Source organism: Asterias amurensis, chromosome 16 (genome assembly GCF_032118995.1).
Source record: "Asterias amurensis chromosome 16, ASM3211899v1".
In the NCBI taxonomy this organism is placed as follows: domain Eukaryota; kingdom Metazoa; phylum Echinodermata; class Asteroidea; order Forcipulatida; family Asteriidae; genus Asterias; species Asterias amurensis.
Window position 1 is genome coordinate 13,805,298 of NC_092663.1, and position 23,272 is coordinate 13,828,569.

Genomic DNA, 23,272 nt, shown 5'->3' on the forward strand with positions numbered 1-23,272 from the left:
CAAGTCTTCATGTTGGGTATAATTTTTCTCAAAGGGCCGACCGCTTTAGCTAAAGATGGTTTTACGTAGACTCGGTAAATAAAGCGGCACACGAAGCGCCGAGATGATGGTCTCAGTTTATGCGAAGGGTTTATATTTCAGAATGGGGTATTTATTGTTGATACGATGCGTACGTCAGACTAAATAAACATTTTCAATGGGTATTTATTTATAATTTTCGGTTTTGTCATACTCGCTTGATGAGGTATAATCACTCATTTCTCTTTGTTTGAGCGGAAGGAGACAAGAGAAGGGGTGGGTATAGTGTGTATGTTTGGAAAAGTAAACATGTGTGGAAACGTACGAAGGCCCTAAGTCCGATTAAAGGCACTGGACACGTTTGGTAATTGTCAAAGACTGCAGTCTCACTTGGTGCTTACCAACATATGCATCAAATAACAAACCTGTGAAAATTTTGACTCAATTGGTCATCGAAGTTGCAAGAGTATTAAAATGAAAGAGAAAAACACAACTTTTGTGCACCAATGTGTGTGCTTTTACATGCCTACAAAATATATCAAGAAGGACTTGTGGAGCCTTTTAAAATTTTAGTGAGAAATTATCACTTTCTCAAAAACTACGTTCCTTCAGAGAGAGCCGTTTCTCACAAAGTTGTTTACTATCAACACCTCTTTATTGCTCGTTACCAAGTAAGGTTTTATGCTAAAAATTATTTTGAGTAACTACCAATAGTGTCCACCTTTAAACATGGTGAGTGTACTATCCAAGATCCGTGGAACTGACGACAGTAAAAACAACTGCTCCCACCGAGTTTCCCACTTATCTCAGTCAACGCAAATCTCATCTCACAATTTACAGAAATTGCCGTTCAGATTCACCCATTCCCTTTAAACGATAGCAGAGCCTTGCATTTAGATTGCGTTTTCAGTCCCCAAAGTTAATCCGTGGTTTGTATCCCAACTGTGATTTTCCACCCACTATCTAAAACAGAGATTCAAGAAGACGACGACAACACTCAAGACAAAACAACAAGAAGAAGGCGACGAAGACCACTACAAATAAAAAGGAGAATGTCAAAATGATACTCAATGATTGCAGTATTAATTTACTTTTAAACATCCCCAAAAGACTTAAACATCACAAAAACAACTAGAGAACCAAGGATTCTAAAACAGAGATTCAAGAAGAAGACGACAACAGTCAAGACAAACACAACAAGAAGAAGGCGACGAAGACCACTACAAACAAAAAGGAGAATGTCAAAATGATACTCAATGATTGCAGTATTAATTTACTTTTAAACATTCCCCCAAAAAAATTAAACATCACAAAACAACTAGAGAACCAAGGTTGAAGCACAAGTATACCTCTACAAATATAGATATAGGTCAATGCCGTTCGTAACATGCTGAATATAGACACCGCAGATTATTTTCGTAACAAAAAGGTGTCATTTTTTTTTACAAATTGTCTTCAATCCATTTATAGAACAAGAAATGGTGTCAAACCCATTACGCCAATATGTGTCACCATTAAATCGCTAGCGAGTAAAGTCACAACACAGAATGGAGATATTAAAATGTAGGTAAACCAACTCATTGTTTGCTTTTTCGCAATTTCCTTTGAGGTTTTACTGTTTGTCGGCACAGAGCTTAAAGGCGACGTCACGTCACAGTTAAACTGAGCAATAGGAGGTATCGCATTAACCCATTTTGGACAGCAGGTGGTGCATAATACGATGTCGACAAGTATCAAGCTGCTCCATTTATTACATAGTACCGTTCGATGACAATACTTAATATACTATCTCGTCTTACATACACGGGGCCATTTGTTTCACCTAGTCTCATACAAAGATATGAAAACAAGATGGCGAGTCGGACATAGTAGTTTAACCGACACAAATAGTTCGACATACTGGGTAAATTTCCCAGATACAATGAGTCAAACGTTTGTCATTAACGATGGGTAGACTAATTTTGTTTGTCGAACACGTTGGAAGGACTCAATGGGGCCGACAAAATGGTTTGTCGAGCTTTGTGATTTGTCGAACATAAGTATTTGTCGAACATAATGATTTGTCGAACATACTGATCTGTTGAACACTATGATTTGTCAAACATTGACCGTAACAAACAGTTGTAATAGCAACAGGTCGTCTAAAGGAGGATCGATGCCCCGATTAATGTTCAAGTAATCGTTGCTTAAAGGCAGTGGACACTATTGGTAATTACTCAAAATAATTATTAGCATAAAACTTTTCTTGGTGACAAGTAATGGGGAGAGGTTAATGGTACAAAACATTGTGAGAAACTGTTCGTTCTGAAGTAACGTAGTTCTCGAGAAAGAAGTAATTGTCCACGAACTTGATTTCGAGACCTCAAGTTTAGAATTTGAAGTCTCGAAATCAAGCATCTGAAAGCACACGACTTCGTGTGACAAGGGTGTTTTTTCTTTCATTATTATCTCGCAACTTCGATGACTGATTGAGCTAAAATTTGCATAGGTTTGTTATTTTATGCATATGTTGAGATACACCAAGTGAGAAGACTGGTCTTCGACAATTACCAATAGTGTCCACTGTCTTTAATAAGGTGGCAAAGTGAAATGTATGAATATTTAACTGAACAGAAAATTCAAAACATCGTAAAGGCCTGACATTTTGACCCTAGCGGTGTCTTTTCTTGATCAAAGCTGAACTACAGCAATGACTTGACATCAGTGCACATAAACAGCACATTGTGACATCATCTTGAAAAGTTCAAAACAGTTGTTTCTAATCTTTCTCAAGTTTATATATGTTATTGTATTAATTTAATAACTAGTTTTATCAAAAGTTAAGAACAAGAAAGGGATTTTTTTTTTATATTTCAAGTTCAACACGCCTTTGTTTAAGTTTACCGAGCCTTTGTTATCAGTGAAAGGTTTAAGACCATTGTCTTATGAAAACTATGCTGACCGAAGTATCCCCGCACAGAAGCAGTTTCCGTTTGAACCGAAACAGCTATATTATAATTAAATTCAGAGAATCTTCTCCGCGGTAGCAGAATATAAAGCAAGACCCGTTTTCAAAAGAGCATAAATCTACCTGGCGAGTAGTCACAGCCATGGTGTTACAGCACACTAAGTAAAATTGATACCTCACCATGCAATGCCTCAAATCCCATACAACTATTATGAAAATTGTATAATGCCCCTTTATTGGTGCACTATTTAGTTTCTGTATTAAACAATGCATGCGATATAATTGAAACCACCAACAACTGTGCAAAAGGGGATTCGTGCGAGTAAACTACCCAACCAAACATCGCCATTTTCCCTAAAAACCTTTCCGTTAAGAAAACAACGCAAGTGTTCTCATTGTCACTACCTTGTGGGGACCAATGATAAAACGAAGGGAAAAACAAAATGACTCCACAGGGGAATTCTAAAGACTTGGGTGCTCCCCAAGGAAACTTGTTAACCAAAGTTGAAGGAAACTGTTAAGTGTCGTGTAATTTCCCCTCTCAATTACATTGTTCTTTTACGGTTCTTTGTGTGCGCTCAATTAGCAGGCCTATTGGGGGCCATGCTTAATTCTGCATGCATGCTTAAACGCTTTGCTTCTCAGTGGGCTCGCCCGTAGTATCTTTGTACATTTAGCATGAATATCTACTTTCTATTTGTACAGTGAAGTAATATTTGTTAATGTATATGAATAGCCCATCATAGACTGATCTTCATACTGTGGAAAAATCATTGCAATTTTAAACCGTAACTTTAAGCACGGGGACAAAGAAAAGAACACATGAATCCTCCACAAAGAAGCATTTTTGAGAATGTGTGACCCCTTCATGTTTTAACTCTTGGTGTTTATTTTAAAAGTCTACTTGCGCACTTTGTCGATCGAAGATGGCACTTCAACGAGGCTAACTCTAGAGTTATCCCGTTGAAGTGCAATCTCAGATCGCCAGAGTAGACTATAAAGTTCGCAATCTTGATCAAGATATTCAAAGAAAAACATATCAAGAACTTACCTTCTCGAATGGTGATTGAATTCAAGTAATCGTCGCTCCTTAAAGAAGACAAGATCAGTTTTCTCTCAATCCTTTGGTGTGAACAGTAGACAGAGGAAATCCAGTGGTGATGGCAGGCTTTGTGTATGTGTGTGAACGCACACCCAGCTGTACAGGCTTGGTGTATCTGTTTAAACGCACACCAAGAGGTATTATGAAAGGTTTGGTGTCTGTGTGTTTAAACGCACATCCAGTGTTATTTGACAGGTTTGGTGTCTGTGTGAACGCACACCGAGTTGTAATCGACAGGCTCGTTGTCTTTGTATGAACGCACACCCAGTGTTATTTGACCGGCTTGGTGTCTGTGTGAACACACACCCAGTTGAAGTTGACCTGGCTTGTTGTATGTGTATGAACGCACACCCAGTGTTATTTTGACAGGCTTGGTGTCTCTGTGTGAACGCACACCAAGAGTTATATGACAGGTTTGGTGTCTGTGTGTTTGAACGCACATCCAGTGGTATAATACAGGCTCGGTGTCTGTTTGAACGCCTACCCAGTTGTAGTTGACAGGCTTGGTGTCTGTGTGTTCAACGAAGATCCAGTGTTATGTGATAGGCTTCTGTGTGTGAACGCACATCAAGGGGTATACGAAGAGCCTGGTGTATCTGTGTGAACGCATCAAGTCTCCGTCGTCCAACAAGACTATCAGTCGCTTCAACGATCCAACGGGTATAAAGTGGAACGTGCGAGCAAGATGAGTAGCGTGCCCGTTATTGAGTACGAGATCGTATCGTCATCCAATTTAAGACACGTCCTTATGCTGGTCACGTCCCCGCCTCTATATTAAAGACACACACAGGTACATATTATTATACACACACAACCTCATGCCCTGGGATATTGTAGAAATAGCGTGTACTCAGTGTTTAAAGGTACTTGACACTATTGGTAGTTGTCATAGACCACTTAAGTTCTGTTACAAGTTACGAGAGAATAACGGAGAAAAACACCCCTGTTGCACACATTTTGTGTGCTTTCTGTTAAGGCTAAAAAAGGCTTCAGGCTAGAGAGGTCATGCAAATAAGATTATTAATTGAGTGAGAAATTACCTCTTTCTCAAAAACTATATGCGTCACTTCAGAGGGAGCCGTTTCTCACAATGTTTTATACTATCAACAGCTCTCCTTTTCTCAATACCAAGTTTTTATGCTAACAATCATTTTGAGTAATAACCAAGAGTGTCCAATGCATTAAATCTGCATTGGGGGTTATGAACATAATCAAGTGGAATGTTTTGTATTTAACAATACACAAGGCTTCAACATATGTTATAATAAGAAGCATAATAAAATGAGGATAGTCATTAAAATAAACAATAATGCAAACATAAGACAATATTAACGGAACAAAATCAACAATACTAATCACATCAGACGAAATTAACAAGCAACAAATAAAGCGCAGGCAAATAAAAAGTACACAATACAAACAAGTTATAAGAAAACACATTTTGCTGTTGATTTTCCAATTGAAAACAAACAAATAAATAAACACCCCGACAAAAAACACCCATAAACCCGAACACCCCACTAATATATATATATACTTTGAACCTAATCAATAATCAACACATTATTGTTTTGCATCGTTTATGTTTTTATGAATGACACTCTACAATCTTAATCAGCATAAACCTCAGCGAGGCTTCGGAAATGCACTGATATATGGACTCAACAATCACAAACCCACGGCGGATGTGTCCGGTGTCTTATATTTCAGACTCTCAAAAAAGGACTCAATATCAATTTTCCTAAATTCTTTAGTCTGTCTTAATCGGGACTTTTTAAAAACGCAGGAAGCTTTTCAGGCAGGAAAATGCATTGTGTGCAGCTATCGTGCGCAGTGACGTAAGGTGGTCAACTCATTTTTCGCTCTGTGGCAGATTGTCCCAACAAATACCCGTTTTAAATATGGCAACATGTTTTTTTTCTGAATCCTGTATTTGTGTCAGGGAAACAAGCCTCTAAACGCTATTGATTGAATGTTATAAATCGTGGAAGAAAAAATAGATGGACAACAAATGAATACGGTAGACATGGTTGGATATTGTCAAATGATGCACAAACAGCACGTCTAATTGTAAAAATAGTTACCGTGTTCCGTTGTGGTAAACACTTTCTAATTGCTTCATACAATTTTACTCGGGAAACCAAACAGACTTAAAGAAACACGTTGCCTTGGATCGGACGAGTTGGTCTATAAAAAGCGTTTTTTAACCGTTTTCTATAAAATGCATATGGTTGGAAAGATGTTGTAAAAGTAGAATACAATGATTCACACAAATTTGCCTCGAAATTGCGTGGTTTTCCTTTTACTGTGCGAACTAACACGGTCGGCCATTTATGGGAGTCAAATAAATGGCCGACCTTGTTAGTCGACGAGGTAAAAGGAAAACCGTGCAATTTCGAGGCATGTTTGTGTGGATCATTGTATTCTACTTTTACAACATCTTTCTACCCATGTGCATTTTATAACAAACGCTTTTCATGGACGAACTCGACCGATCCAAGGCAACGTGTTCCTTTAAATGGACACGTTGCCTTTGACCGGGTGAGCTGGTTTATGAAGAGAGTTTGAAACCCTGTTTTTTAGAAACATGTTTTAAAAGTAGAATACAATGATTCATACAAAATAAATATGGTATACGCCATTCCACAAAATTACCGACCGGGTTAGTTTGCAGAGTATAATGGAAATCCGTGCATGTCGAGGTAACGTAGTTTTTGAGAAAGAAGTTAGTCATCTTAAATATTTGTGTAGGCATCTGAAAATACACAACTTTGTCAAAAAAGGTGTTTTGGGGATACACAAAGTGAGAATACTGGTCTTTGACAGTTAGCAAACGTGTCCAGTGCCTTTCACACAGCAACCCCTCAACTTTCTAGCGCTACGGATTTCCGCCGATGCAAATTACACCGACTGCCTCTTCCCTTCCCAATGTTTGCTTATAATTCCTTGCTGTTTTGACAAGAATCTTCTCTTCAATAACACACCCTCTTTTCCCCTACTTGAGAGAAAGAAAAGAGACAAAAATGTCAAAAAGAGAAAGTTTGTTTTCCTTTCGATATTGAGCTTGTTTACTCAACGCGACACAGTCGTAGGATTACGGCCCGCGCTTTTTTTTTTTTTTTTTTTTTTAATCAGTGCAGTTTTTTAAACGCTTCAGGCTTACGGCAGGGAGTGGGGGACAACCGACAAACACTGCGTAAATTACGTAATGTTGTTTCCATGGCAATAGGTCCTTGCCCTACAATCTGATAGTAAAAGGAAGATTCGTTTATGTTTTAATACAATAACAAAATTAGAATGTATTAAAGACACTAGACACCTTGGTGTATCCCAACATATTATGCATAAAATAACAAATGGGGGAAAGTTTAGGCTCATTCGGTCATCAAATTTGCAAGAGAATAATGGAAGAAGAAAACAAAATATTGCACAACAGATGCCTAAAAAGGCTTCAGGTCTGAAGAGGTTTAATATTTGAGTGAGAAACTACTTCTTTCTCAAAACTAAGTTACTTCAGAGGGAGCCGTTTCTCACAATGTTTCATACTTAATTACCAGTCCCCTATGTTAAAATCAATGCTAACTTGTTTTGTAGTAATAACCAGAAGTGTCCAGTGCCTAAACACGTTTTCGTGAATTTAGTATGTTTTTCGTACAATCAGGAACAAGGTGCATGTACCCTATAGCTGGAGCTACGTCAACCATATTTTCCGTAACAAAATTAATGTTCTGTTTTTAAGTTATTGGCATTGATGTTTATGTTTATACTGTAATCATAACAATATATGTTCTTATTTTTGTTGTCGAGTTGAATTGAATTGAATTGAATTGAACTGTCATCCGATACGCCTGGTACGCCTCATTAATGTATTCGCAACTCGGTACTAACACCATTTGGCTGTAGACAAATGTATCTTGTGTTGCAGTCATGACGTCACGTTGAAGTATTAGATGTCCTTAGCAACACCCTTAGCAACAGCCGTAGCAGTAGCCGCCAGATTGGATACGGCCTAACGATTACATCGGGAGAATGCAATACTGTTGCAGAGTGTCCAGCTCAATGTGCTCAGAGCCACGCCCTCTCATGTTCAATTATTACAAAAGCATAGTCTGATGCTTTTCTTTATGTAAAGTGTATTGGGCATTTTATGAATCTGGCAGTAAACCATAGGCCATGTTATTGTTAATGGTTCATTATCTTATTTCCGATACCTTTTAGGGGATTGATTGATATTTTATGTGGGAATGGGTTACAGTTTTTGATAGATGTTTTGTACTGCTCTGTATCGAGCTCGGAAGTTCTTACCTCCTGAGGCTACTCTCTACATGTACAAGAAAACTATACGTCCCCTCATGGAGTACTGTTGCCATATTTGGGCTGGAGCTTCTGCCTGCCCTCTATCGTTACTGGATCGAGTGCAGAAGCGCATTGTTAACCTGGTTGGAGCAGAGTTAAGATCTACACTACAACCCCTTTCTCACCGAAGGTCTGTAGCCAGCCTTTGCCTGTGTTACAGATATTTCCATGGAATGTTCCACCAGTCTTTCCAACCTTGTTCCTCCTGTCATGGTGTTCGAGCGTGAGACCAGGCTTTCTGCTTGTTCTCATCCTTATACTGTGGCTGTGCCGAGATGTAGAACGAAGAGCTACTCCAGTAGCTTTTTCCCTCGTACTGCATCTCTTTGGAACTCCTTGCCTGGTACATGTTTCCCTTCATCCTATGATCTGTCATCTTTTAAGAGGAATATCAATTCCTACCTTCAGCTCCACTGAGTTTCTGCATTTCTATGTTTTCTTCCTTGTAGCCCTTAACCTAGAGTGGCTTTCAGCCTTGTTTTGGGCGAACTTGCATAAAAAAAAAATGCCAATCATAAACCACCACTAAAAAGGCAATGGAAACCAATCTAAGCTTAGCGACAGGTTGGGTTTCAGACGATTTGCATGTCAATCAAACGGTTAAAAACTGATATATAAGTCACCTGACTGAATAACCTGTGGATTGCATCAAATCTACCCAGGATATACCAGCCAACAATCTGATACCAAACAATGGATATTGGAGTAATGCAAAAATATCTCACCCGGCTATGAAAATGTCAACGCAAAATAACTGTTTGCCTTTTGGGGGGCAAACTTGCAAAATAACAAAATAACCTAAAATAGATAAAAAGAAACACAAATGTATTTGTCTATTCAAAACCACAATCTCCCAATCGCCAAACACAAAGCCACTACACTCAAACCATCTCAAAATAAAGTCAAAACACATTGTGCCGAGGGCTGTATCGTACACTGAGATCCGATATGGTGAAAACAGTGACTTCGGACATGATCTTTTTACACACCAATGAATCTTTTCCTTTCTTTTTTTGCAATAAGAAAGATGGATTATGTGTGCTAATAATGGAGAAAAGTACAAATATAACACCCTTAACTAAATCTCTGGATATAAGCCAACTCCCTCAAGACATTCTCAACACACAGACTCAAATAAGTCTATGCCTTTGTATCCTCTCCCCAACCCCCTAAAAGCTGTATCTTAGACCCTCCCCCTAAGGCGTGAGTCACTCAAAGTGTGCCATTTTAGCAAATTGCTTATCAACCTGGTTAGACTACTTGGTCTTGGGGCTCAAAACTGGCTACCAAAGAGCACATTTCGCTTTGAGCTAAAAAGAAACAATTGCTTCACGGCTGTCGCGAAATTACACCCTAGTTGCGATCTCACGGTATAGCGCCCTCGCTCGTCAAAAAGAAAGCAAGTTGTTTTTTAACAACATTATTATAATGATAAAGACAGCTGTAGCAGAACCTGTGGTTGCATTGGATACAACGATTTCATTGGATAAACGTGCAGAGACATGAGCTTTTCATAATAATCTGTGTTTTAATTGGTCCGAGGCGACATTTTGGCAGCTGCACTTTCTCCATGTAAAAGGAATGTAGATGAAAGGTGGTTAAAACGGGGATTAACCTAGGCATGCGGTCACTGGTGTTGTTCAAGAGCCTGGAAGTGTGACGTCGGATGTGTAGGCTACAATTTTGCTACTAGATATGGCCACAAAATGCATAGAGGTGATAGTACCCTCTGTTCATGTTCTCCAAAAAGTTTTTTGGAGCGGATAATATATAAGTTTGGGTTTTACCCAAACAACAAAATAAAAATAAGTTGCTTTATCTGGTGCCACTCTGTCACTTCACATAAATCAGGAATACATTATTTCTTATATGTTCCCCCGCCCCCCCCCCCCCCCCCACAGATCGTATCCCCCCATCGGCATCAGAAACGTGGTTGAGACGCAAAATAGTATCCCTTCCTCCTTCAGTAACTGGTGACAGTATCCCACCAGGAATTTAATATCCACTGACCACGACATCGGAACGTGACGGGAGGACTTCCCGGGCATCTTCTCGCCCGTAACTTACGGGTTTGTCTGGGGTGCAAATCACGCTCGCTCGCCCACCGTGTGCCACAGCTTCCTTTGTATGAAGTAACACATTTTTTGACCCCTACAGTTTTGCTCGTTGATCACGTAAATTCTGTTCTTTTTTATAGACCTAATCTGAGGTAGTCCGAAACTGACAGATAATACACACATGTCATGTGGGATTTGAGGCATATTGCATGGTTAGGTATCAATGTATTGGGTTGTGGTAAAATCATGTATGTAACTACTTGCTGAATAATGAGTTTTGGGGAACTTATCTTGCTTTATTTTTATTTATTTTATTCTGCCGCGAGGTAGATTTTTCGGAGTTCGGGAAACTTCTCAGTTCAAAAAAGAACTATTACCTGGGCAGACTGTGTAAACCACTGGTACTTTCCACGAGTACTGTGAAAACAACTACAAATTCATGTTATTATTATAAATCGTGTGGGATTTGAACCCAAGACCTTTGCATTTCCAGAGCACTCCCACCCGCGTAATAGGCATGTGGATTTCATTTGGGTTTTTTTTTTCCAGGGGTGTACAATAGTATACAATGCTTAACACACATACTATAAGTAATTCACTGTGCAGCCCCCAAATAAAATCCGCATGCCTTCGACGCTGGTGAGAGTGCTCTAGAATTGCAAAGGTTTTGGGTTCAAATCCCATGTGTAGTTGTTTACACAAGACTCGGGAAAGTACAAAGTATGCTTTACGCAGTCTGCACAGGTAGTAGTTCTTTTTGAATTGAGAAGTCGTCAGTATGGGGAAAAACAAACATTACTCTTCGTCCCCACCCAATCATCTTATGAATTGTGTATTATTGTCAACCAAGATAAAATCACCAAAAACAAGTGTTTTGTAGCAAAATAGAGAAGTGGGGAGTGCGCTGTATAGGCTGGATAATTAACAAAACAAAACAGCCCGGAAGTTATTGTAAATTAATGCAAACAGGACACATTTCCACTCTTACAAGCAAGAAATAACATCTTCATTCAAATCGTTATCGGTGACAGCGAGTAAACTAAACAAGTGGTGGTGGGATTCAGTACCTAAGTATACTTTCCTTGTTGTTTTATGTTATTGTATTTCTATGAATAAACTCAAGGGGTGAAAGCCCACACGGGGTACGATTTGGAGGCTGAAAATTGAAGGATATTTGTTCAGGGGCTCAAAAGTACAATGAATAAAGTTGACAAGACTTGTTGTTCCATCCGTCAAAACGATCCCTGGGTACTAAGATGTTCATTACCAAAGACACTCCTCCCGTTATTCCACAAAAGTTTCCGTACAACGCCACCACTTTTTCATTCGATATGAAATAATATAGTATCTAATTTACCTCAATGAGATATCCCTTTTTGTAAAAATGAGTGAAAAAGTGGTGGCGTGATACGGAAAGTTATCCCTATTTTATAATCATGTAAATGATGACTTTTATGTGAAGTACATTTTGAAAAAGACCTACCTTACGAAGCTACAGTCGTAGACATCATATTGCAACTGTGCAGAGCTGTGGTGGTGCAGACTTCATTTTTGACATTGGAGAACGCCCTCTGTCGGCACACAGCATGCAAAATAAGTCCGCGTAATATGAACATTTTGTCCATGTGTACACACTGAACAAAAATGCCCGATTGTTGAAGTTGACGATAACAGCATAAGCTAATTATTCGTATTGGGAATACGCGAATAGTTATGTAGTATTCCCTTCCGGTTTCCATAGAATTTTGCCAGTTAGTTTCCAAACCATGATTCCAAAAAGAAAATTCCACAGCACGAGACGAGTTTGCTGAAAAATGGAGGTAGAAATCTCAACCGTGGCTGGAACAACCACTGTATGTGTACATGCATAATTCACTCGAAGATGCATACCATGTAGTGCATCTATCATTACCACAACCACGTGAATAACGGGGCAGGCGATCAGTTTGTAATTATGTAAGAATGTTCATCCACGGGTGAATTGACCACCCGATGACACTTGGAAACCAAACGAGTAAACCGACACAAAGAAAGCCCCAGATGTACGCTTTTTGAAAAGCCTACATTCTTCTGCAAAAAGCTGAAAGCATGTTAAGTAATGTTATGTCACGATTAGTTGCTGCATCTTGATTAATTATCGTATGTCTACATGATTTGAGGCACTGCATTGTGAGCTTTCTCATGTGTCATTGTAAATTGTGAAAGTAATTTAGTAAACAGAAGAAACAGATTCAACATGTTTCCTCCGCATCTTGATAAAAGAACGAACTTTAGAAAAAAGGGCACTTCACGTTTATTCAATGAAAGCATGAGAACTGTAAAACCAGTGCCTCCAGCGTCTTTATCCTTACAGATAAAGACAAGGGACCAGCCTGTCAATCCACGGGTCGTGTCCAAATTAACGGCTACGTCTACGGCTAGATGTTTGCGTCATCATGCGTTGAATGACATCTTTAGCAGCACCCTTAGCAACAGTCACAGACATAGACGTAGCCGCAAATTTGGATACGGATTCAGATAATTCGTTTTTTGTATCGCAAGAGGGCGGACTTTAAGATTTTAAGATGACAGAATGCGAAGCTCAAAATCCATGTTCCCTGAACGTAGCCGCACCTGGATAATAAATGATGATAGCGCCCTCAACTTGATATTCAATTAAACTCAGACATTCAGGTTAGATTATAAAATATTATATGAAACAACATTATAAATGTTTCCTTAATCCCTTCCCCCCTCTCTTTTTCTATAAATGGATATGTATTTGTTTGTACTTGTTTTATACCTCTGAAGAAGGTCCGGATTTGATCGAAAGCTAAAGGCCATCTACCCTATTCGTCTCTAATCCTACCCTTTCATGTCTCCCTGCATTGTTGTCGAACAATACATTTACCACTTTTATGGTCCAGTAACCCATCCTTTCATTCTAAACATCCTTTGTCCTCGCCACTTCACTCCTATTGGTTCATAGCCACCACTATTGTCTCTGAAATAGAAACTTTGATTGGCTGTTATTTTCCCGCTTCTTTCTGGATCCTTTCCTTAATCCCTTTCCCCCTCTCTTTTTCTATAAATGGATATGTATTTGTTTGTACTTGTTTTATACCTCTGAAGAAGGTCCGGATTGGATCGAAAGCTGAGGCCATCTACTCTATTCATTATATAACAATAAATAAATACATTTTAAAAATCTGGCTTGAACTGACCTGTGTCATCAGGCTGACCCAGGAAACTGGGTAAAATGTTAGATTTTAATTCGCATGTTCATTTTGGTTTACCCATACACCGATGTGTTACCACTGTATGCTCCTTTCCCGAGTTCTGTGGAAAAAAAAATCACAGGCATCTTACTCAGGTGGGATTCAAACTCTAGAGTGTCTTACTAGACTACCGAGGTTGCCCGGTAGCGAGGGCAGTTCGAATGGGATATAGCAAAAAATAATTTAACCACAAAACAACCATAAGTTCAACACTTTGGTGGGCCGACACGAGGGAATAGCTATTTATTTTAAATGATACCAAATTAAACCCGAAGAAAATACGAAATAGACAGTCAAAACCAATCCACCATAAGAATTATTTACGTTTAAAAACACCGCCAATGTAGAGAAGAAGAAACTATATTTCACTTCAGCAACACTCATGACCACTGTTTGTTATAATTAACACCACAGTGGAAATAAGCGAATAGTTAAGCAAACGAGAACCAATTTGAGTCTCCAATATCAACAGTTGGTCTTAACAGTCGTCCTGGTTTTAAGTATGCGTTAAAGAGACATCAAGAGAATCATAATTGTGAATAATTAGCATAAAGCTCGGTTCATACTTTCTATGAATATGAATGCGAATGTTGATGTCATAGTCCGGTTTTTGCAGCGAATGTTTCGTAGTAGGAGTTGCCCACATTTAAACCCTTGCGAATTATACGTTGCGAATAATAAATGTGACGTCAGAATTCGTATCGCATTCGCATTCACAGGAAGTATGAACCGGGCTTTAGTCATAGTATGACTTATGTTTCACAATATGATATACCATAAGTCAGGATAATGACTTGTTCCAATATAACAGGCATATTACATAAACATCATGGGTAATTAAAATGAATATTATTATATATAATATACTTTTTTATGTGAGATCGCCTAGCATCACACGGCCAGAAGTCCACATTCAAGTGAGAGATCACTTAACCTAACTCCACTGCTTACCGCCGAATTCTGCGCTTGCGATCACGATTCCTCGCTTACGTGCAAGCGCCGAATTTCGGCACTAGTCTTGTAAGCGTAGAATGCCTAGTAACGTGGAGTACGCACGCGCAGAAGCCAAAATTCGCCGCTAACCCGTGAAATACGCTTGCCGTAAGCACAGAATTTTCTGCTTCCGTAAGCGCCGATTTCGTTGTTACGGTAGGCAGAGCCATGAAATTGGGCCAGTTCGCGCGAGAGCAGTGATCTCGCGAGAGCACAGCCACAGCACGACTATCTCCCGCGGCAGAAATGACTTGTCCACAAGTCTATATTGAGTGCCGTGTTGTTGTTTAACGCGGCAAAAACTCATTTTTGTAATGAGTTATGATAGCGTATACGTTTTACTGCAACTCAAGTATGTGCTGTAAACGGTGAGCCGGTGAGTCCCTTTAATATGGCGACGCCTTCTGAACGCCGCCGGGTAAAGCTGAAGCACAAGTGGGTGGTGTTTCTTTTTCACACACAGTGGCGTTTCTATTTTACAGTGTTCACGGTGTGTCTCTTTCACAAGGGCGTTTCTCATTCACAGTGCTTTCTATCTTTCATAGTGGCAGTGTTTCTTGTTCACACACTGGTTGATTAGCTAAGGCCTAAAGTGTAAGACCGAAACAATCTAGGCCGCGTGCTAGGCCTATCTTCTGTCTGAAATTCACATTATAAAGGTTCGATAGAGTTGACAATAGTCGCAGATGGTTTCAAGTTTTCTGTGAGCAACCATATTTTTATAACCAACCTATGAACAATTTGGGCTCTATCCGTTTTTCGAGTCAGGAGAAAAATAGTGACAGTATTGCACAGTTTTTTGCATGTAAACAATAATGTTGTCCTTTTTTGATTGTACAAATGTATCAATATAAACCACAGGGGAAACTGACTGGGTAAATCTTTAAAATGGTCTTTTGGGTTGAACCCCCCCCCCCCCAAGCGCCCCCCCCCCCCCCAAAAAAAAAAAAAAAAAAAATACATAAATAAAATAAAATAAATAAAAAAAAATAAATAAATAAATAAAATAAATAAATAAATAAATAAATAAATAAATAAATAAATAAATAAATAAATAAATAAATAAAAGAATAATTTTTGTTTTTTGTTGTTGTCAGTATTGTTTTTTCCCGAACCACGTGATTCCCGAGTCACGCTAAATTGTAGATATTTGTATATATAATAGAGGTATTCATTTAACTATTTAATTAATTTGTTTATTGTTATTATTATTGTTATTTTCTGAGCTTCTGTTACTTACTGTGCCTGTTATATATTAGAAGTATTTACTGGAGTGTCTTTTGATAGTGTGTTTATTTGATGTATGCCTTTGCTGATGAATGTTGAATAAACGGAGTAATATAACTCCACATCAAGAGAAAAAAATAAATAAATAAAAAAATAATAATAATAATCAATAAATAAATCAATAAATACAATAAAAAGGTAAATAAAAAATAAATCAACTTTTGCGTGTTTTTTTCAGGATTTCAGACACAATTTCTCGAAATATTTCAGAGAAAACAATGATCCTTGTAAACTTTAAACTCTAATATGAATTTAGACTACATCTTGATCGTTTTTATCCCGACCAATCATGTTAATACATTGAACAATTATAACAAGCACCGAAGCGTCAAAAGAGTAAAACCAATGTTTTAATTTAAAAAACTGCCCCGGTTTACATTTCAAAACCATTCAAAACCAGCCTTGGGTTAGTTATATAATGTTTGCGGAAACACCAAGTATGTGTCTACTTGCCAGGTAGGAGATTTCCATTATCGTTTTTAATGTACACATCATTTAAATTGTTTAATGGGTCGTGTAACACCTCCAAGGGTATCCTATTCCCTGACTGTTAAACTTTCCAGATACATTAGTGCTTATCTTGTTTGCACACGAGCTAGCACTAAAAACAGTAATAATCCTTCTTTTTTTGGACGTATTTTTATGCGGTAATTTATCAATCCATTTATCTTTACAAATACTGACGGGTTTTGACGGGCCAATCCACTACTTACTTATACATTCTACAAAATCCGGGTTAAAGAATTGCCTCGGATTTTCGATGCCAATCGGATCTGACCAGTTTCTGAGTCGGTGTGATAAGACCTTTGACATATGACATTTGACCTCATAAATTTGCTTACATTCTTAATAATGTGTAGCAATGAGGTCCCTTTGAAGTAACATAATTTTTTAGAAAGAGGTTATTCCTATAACTCAAACTAAAAAATGAAGACTTCAGACCCAAAACCTTTTCTAGGCAGCTGAAAGCACACAAATTAATGTGTGCTATAATGTTTTTTTTATATTATTGTTCTTTTTTGCAACTTCGATGACCAACAGTTGAGTAAAACAAAATCACAGATTTGTTATTTTATGCATTTGTTTGGATACACCAAGTGAGAGAACTGCAGCCGATTTCACGAAACGCTAGGATTAATCCTAACTCGAGTTAGGACGGGTAATGCGTCCTAACTTAGGCTGGGTTCAATTCGTCCTACGTATTTGGATACGGAACTGAACCCGTCCTAAGTCCTAAGATGAATCCTAAGTTAGGAAGAGTTTGGTGAAATCGACGGCTGGTCTTTGACAATAATTACAAACGGTGTCTAAGGCTTTTAGCGTTGGGAGATAGGAAAATCAAGACTTACAGTCTGTAATGGGCCTATAGTTTCCAGTACCCTTTTCATCGCTACCATCGTGGTAACTGGGGCTATGTATAAGACCATCTGGGTTAAGACACTCCACATAATTGATTTATCTAATGAAGCGAAAGGGTTATCTGGAACAAATTGTTTTCTAATCTAGATAAAGTCCTTTTAGTCCACTCCAAAGCTATTCCACGGACTCCGTAGTGCTGTAAGTTATGTAATTACAATTTCATGGTTAGCCGTCGAAAGCCTTGACAAGGGTAGATATGCCAATGGAAAATTGTCCGTCTTCAAAGCCATCACGTGTATTTGTTAAAGATGCTATTGCCGTGTTAGATTTTTGGCCGATTTTACCCACAAATTTTGATTTAAAATTCAATAGGTATTTTGATTGGGGTCGAGAAGGTTACAAGCTTTCATTTGAGCCATTGCTCGAAAAAGTCCGCCAATTATTAGTAGCAGTGAAATAAAGTGCTCAAAATTAGTTTTTGTCGGGATCCCGACAATATATCACGTGACCAATTCTTATGTGTTTTAAAAGAAACGTTTTAAATTTTTGACATGGTTCCTGACCACTAAAAGTAAAAGTTAAACTTAGAGCGGCTGATACTCTTTGAAATACCATTAACTCAAAAAAAAATCTATTTTTTAATGTTTGGGGCAAAAAATCTGACATAGCATCTTTAACAAAATGATATTGCTAATTTCGAAGAGCCTTTTTTTTGTGGTTAAGAAAGAAGGATAATGTTCACAATATTTATTACTAATTTATCAAACATAAGGATATCAGCTCTGAATAATTCGTATCTCCCAACGCTTATTTATTATTATTACTAATTATACAAATTCATTAGAATGCAAATTATGAGTTTAAAGGATGCACTAAAGGAACTGTGTCGCGTAGAAACTATTCTTTGCTCCTACGTTTGCTTCATTTAAAAACATTTTTTTTTAACACACCACAAGGCGGTTACAACACCATATTGGCCAACAATTTTAATGGCTCCTTACCACAGAATTCGCTTACGGAACCCCTGTAGCACACAATTATATGAACAGATACGTAAGCGCAGAATTCCGCGGTAAGCAGAGCCTTACAACTGAGCCCTGTACTTATTTTTCACCTACACACCCTACGGGTAAAGTGAAGGGTAATTTTGATGACTTCATGATCCAAGACCAAGAAACATTTACGCAAACAGGTTTTTTGTTTGCCATTAAAGTACATAAAGTACATCAAGGTTCAATCAATCTATTTCTCCGTGGATTAACACATACAACAAGTTTTAATTCCAGTATTAATGGACGCTTGGTCGTCTGGGATGCTTCGTGTAAAGAAACCGTGACTATAATTTATAGAAAGGGTATCAATTATTTTCCACCTGAGTTCTATTCGGCGCCAACGACCGTAAAAAAGATAAAGTGTACTTTACGCATCTGGTGTTTTTTATTTAACTCCATGTTAAAGAGAAGCACTCGTACTTAATTGCACATGCTGAAGTCATGTTTGTCGAGACCCCTTAGAGGGTCAAGGGTTTTTTTAGTCTTAAAGGCACTGGACGCCATTGGTAATATTGTCAAAGACCAGTGAGTCTTCTCACTTGGTGTATCTCAACATAGGCTATATGCATACAATAACAAACCTTTGAAAATTTTGGACTCAAAGTTGAGGTCGAAGTTGCGAGATAATAATTGTGTGCTTAAAGATCCTTGAATTCGAGACCTTAGCTGAGGTCTCGAATGTTATTAAAATATTTTAGTGAGAAATTACTTCTTTCCCCAAAACTGTGTAACTTCAGAGGGTGCCGTTTCTCACAATGTTTTTTTTTACTTTCAACAGCTCGCCATTACTCATTACCAAGTAAGTTTTGATGCCAACAATTATTTTGAGTAATTACCAGTGGTGTCCAAGTCGATCTCTAGAAATGTTATTTGCATCGAGTAATTTGATCTGCAAGCCCCATTTAAAATTGTTTATTACGTTATTCATATATTTATTTACGTGTCTATTTATTTTTTAAATGTTCTGGTTATGCCCCCAATAAGATAGCACTGTTACCCGCAGACCGGAAAACATTTGGGCCCACAGATCTGCTTAACGCCGATTTTGTGCTTACTGTGCGATTAAATTTCATAGCGGCGCTGTTTACCCGTACAAGACATGCTTACCATCTAGCGCTTATGTTTGAACATGAAGGGCGTAATTCTATGTTTAAAGGCAGTGGACACTATTGGTAATTACTCAACATAATTATTAGCATAAAACCTTTCTTGGTGACGAGTAATGGGGAGAGGTTGATAGTATAGAACATTGTGAGAAACGGCTCCCTCTGAAGTGGAGTACTTTTCGAGAAAGAAGTTTTTTCCATGAATTTGATTTCGAGACCTCAGATTTAGGATTTGAGGTCTCGAAATCAAGCATTTGAAAGCACACAACTTGGTGTGACAAGGGTGTTTTTTCTTTCATTATTATCTCGGAACTTCGACGACCGATTGAAATTAAATTTTCACAGGATTGTTATTTTATGCATATGTTTAGATATACCAACTGTGACGGCTAGTCTTTGACAATTACCAATAGTGTCCAGACGTAGAGAGGAGCAGACGTAATTATTGGCACATAGCCGACAGACATGCTTACCATCCGGTGCTTACTGTGTGAAAATGTATCACGTAAAAATGTAAACCCTGGTGAACGCGCAAGCCTGCCGCTAAATTGTTTTGCTAATTTAATTGCGAAATACGCTCACGCTTAAGCATATTTGTTCTGCTATTAGTTAGCAGGAGAAAATGTTTACCATTAGCCCCAGATTTCATGGCTAACTGTGGAATTAGTGTGCCTACCGCCCGTATATAGTAGCATGCCGCGTAAGCACCGAATGTTGGTTGGCGAGTCAATGGAATATTATGGTGCCGCATGAAATTATGTTCTATGCAATACTATCCGGAGGACATTGCATGTAATGTCCGCCAGCCGGTTTTGTATATGCAATCGTGTCTGCCCGGACGCTACTGCATGATGCCCGGACACATTTTCATATGCAGTTGTGACCGCCCCCGTGCAAAACCGTCCTTGCAGTAAATTAAACGCCCTTGGTCGACGCATAACCGTAGGTTACGTAGCACGCTCGCTTAGCGCGCACATAAATTACATATACAGTCATATATACATGTCCACGGACGGTTTTTGCATAGCCCGGACACGATTGCATATGCAAAATGGTCCGGAGCGGACAGTATTGCCTGACGGACACAATTGCATCTGACAATGGCCTTAAGATACGACGAAGAAAGTGTCCAGTTTGAGATAAAGTGTTCAGTTTGAGATAACGCATCAGCATAACAGGCTCGGTCTGAGGTGGGATTCGAAATTGGGCCCACAGATGCGGAAGTCAGCATACAATTTTGCTTTAAAGGAAAAGTACACGTTTGGTAATTACTCAAAACAAACATTAACTTAAAAATGACTTGATAACGAGCATAGCAGAGCTGTTGATAGTATAAAACATTGTGGGAAACGACTCCCTCTGAAGTGATGTAGTTTTTGAGAAAGAGGTAATTTCTCACTAAAATAATAAAATACTTCTAGCTAGAAGTCTTTTAATCCTTACTGAAAGCACACAAGGGTATTTATTTTTTTCTTTCATAATTTTCTCGCAACTTCGATGACCGATTGAGCCCAAATTTTCACAGGCTTATTATTTTATGCACATGATGGGATACACCATGTGAGAAGACTGGTCTTTGACAATGACCAATCGTATACCTTCCCTTTAAAACAACTCTCTGCAAAGCAGAAATAAACAGGACACCAGTCACAACTGGTATACAAACTTGTACGTTTGGCTCTGGTCCCACTATAGTTTGCATAATTAATAAGCCTGTCTTGATTTCATATTATGCACCTGCACATCTAATTTATGTAAAACAACAGATGTTCACAACTCAAACTGTGCCTTCCGTTCATGAAATATCATGTTCAGTTTTCGTTGTCTGTTATTATCCTACCGAGTCTACTTTCCTAAACTAATTTGCATTTTTAATCTGTCTACTTAACGAGCTCAACGTACTAAGTGCAATATTATACCCCCCCCCCCCCATTTCATCAGTTTTTGAGTTACTAAATGTATAATATATGCAGGGTAAAAAGGGCTAACAGAAATAGTCACGAACAGTGTTCATTGTGATAATACAGTAACAAACTGGTGAAAATGGGCATAATGTGTTATATGCGTCGGTAGAAAAAAAATGTGAAAAACCAGGCACAATGTTCAGCACGTAAACACATTCGATTCCAGCCGACATCATCTGTTGCGTTATTTGTTTAAATGCATCTGCATCTGCATCTGTCAGCTACTGTACAAACGCCTGGTGTGGCTATCCCGTACAGAACGCGCGATGCAAGGAGGCGGTACACGTTACATTTTTGTAGATCAGTCAACTCAATTTTAAGTAGGAGATCCTTGAATTTATTCAGAGTTGGTGCACCGCGGATCGAATCGACTCGGATCGACTCGGGTAAATGTTGCTAGATGTTAAAGATGCTTTGTCAGATTTTTGGCCGATTTGACCCAAAATTTTTGATTTAAAATTCAATTGGTATTTTGATGGGGGTCGAGAAAGTTACAAGCTTTCATTTGAGCCATTGCTCGAAAAAGTCCGCCAAATTATTAGTAGCAGTGAAATAAAGTGCTCAAAATTAGTTTTTGTCGGGATCCCTACAATATATCACGTGACCAATTCTTATGTATTTTATAAGAAACGTTTTAAATTGTTGTCATGGTTCTTGACCATTAAAAGTAAAAGTTAAACTTGTTTTCGTTAGAGCGGGTGACACTCTTTGAAATACCATTCACTCAAAAAATCTATTTTATTAATGTTTGGGGCCAAAAATCTGACAAAGCATCTTTAAATATTGTTGGATGTTAATGTGGTTAGATACAGTTTTTCTCGACTTCAAAAGAAAACATTTCACAGAAATAACCAGTAAGCTTTCAGACTAAGCGTAAACAATTTATGTTTTTTTTTATCCATATACCAATCATAATATCTTTAGCTTGATTGTCAAAATTACGGTCACTACCCATCGGGACATCAGACTAATATTCATTACCATTCAGCTAATACATTACATCGTAATCATTAAAGGTGGAGTTCAACCACTCATCTCTCGAGCTCCTAGTGCCTTTTAGCTAATAAACAAGGGAATTGTTGACCGCTTTAATATTACGAGCAAGTTGTCTGGCCATAATGGAGTAATGCATCAGCGGGTATGTTAACAGTTCGGACTAGATGTCCGATTTAGTCCATGCGTTATTGAATGACAACGAAAAGGGGCAGTTTGTGGGTAAATGATGACATGTCATTAAAAACGTAGCATCTGTTTAACAAGTTATTACAGTCAAACGAACCACGAGGAAAATAAACTATCCACGCACGCGACGTGCCAATTAATGATCAACAGTTTTTGTTTTTTTCCAATCGTAACTGTCACTGTACATTGCCAGTGTTTCGCTCGCCAGCTCCCGTTAGTTTATTTTCAAAGCCCTTTGACAAGAGAGCAATTTAGCAAGGATCCCTTGCTAAATTATAGCATGGTTGTACAACAAATTGTTCTACTCTGTCCAAATTCTCTTGCAAAATCTTGTCAAACAATATTGCAACATTATTATAACCATTCTAAAATTAAGCAAGGGACCCCAGTTAAATTGCTGTCGTGTGAATAGTACTAAAGTGAAGTGTGTGATTTTATCTGCTGCACAGTAATTAATTCACCGCCCCCTACCCCCCCCCCCACCCGACAAAAATGTGCTAACCTATGACGGCGATACGCTTACCGGTCACACGTGATGTGGAACTACATTACATCACTGATATACACCTTGTTTTAGGGGAAGTGGTGAGCG

The 23,272-nt window shown here is 38.4% G+C and overlaps 1 protein-coding gene across 1 annotated transcript in view; it reads right to left on the bottom strand.

The window, feature by feature from the left end:
- The window catches only part of LOC139948700 (PDF receptor-like), a 126,859-nt gene extending 122,079 nt beyond the window's left edge, over nt 1-4,780 (bottom strand). Inside the window, exon 1 of the mRNA XM_071946960.1 lies at nt 4,017-4,780. The gene's annotated coding sequence lies outside the window, so the exon portion shown is untranslated. The remainder of the gene's footprint in view (nt 1-4,016) is intronic.
- Nucleotides 4,781-23,272: the final 18,492 nt, after the last annotated feature.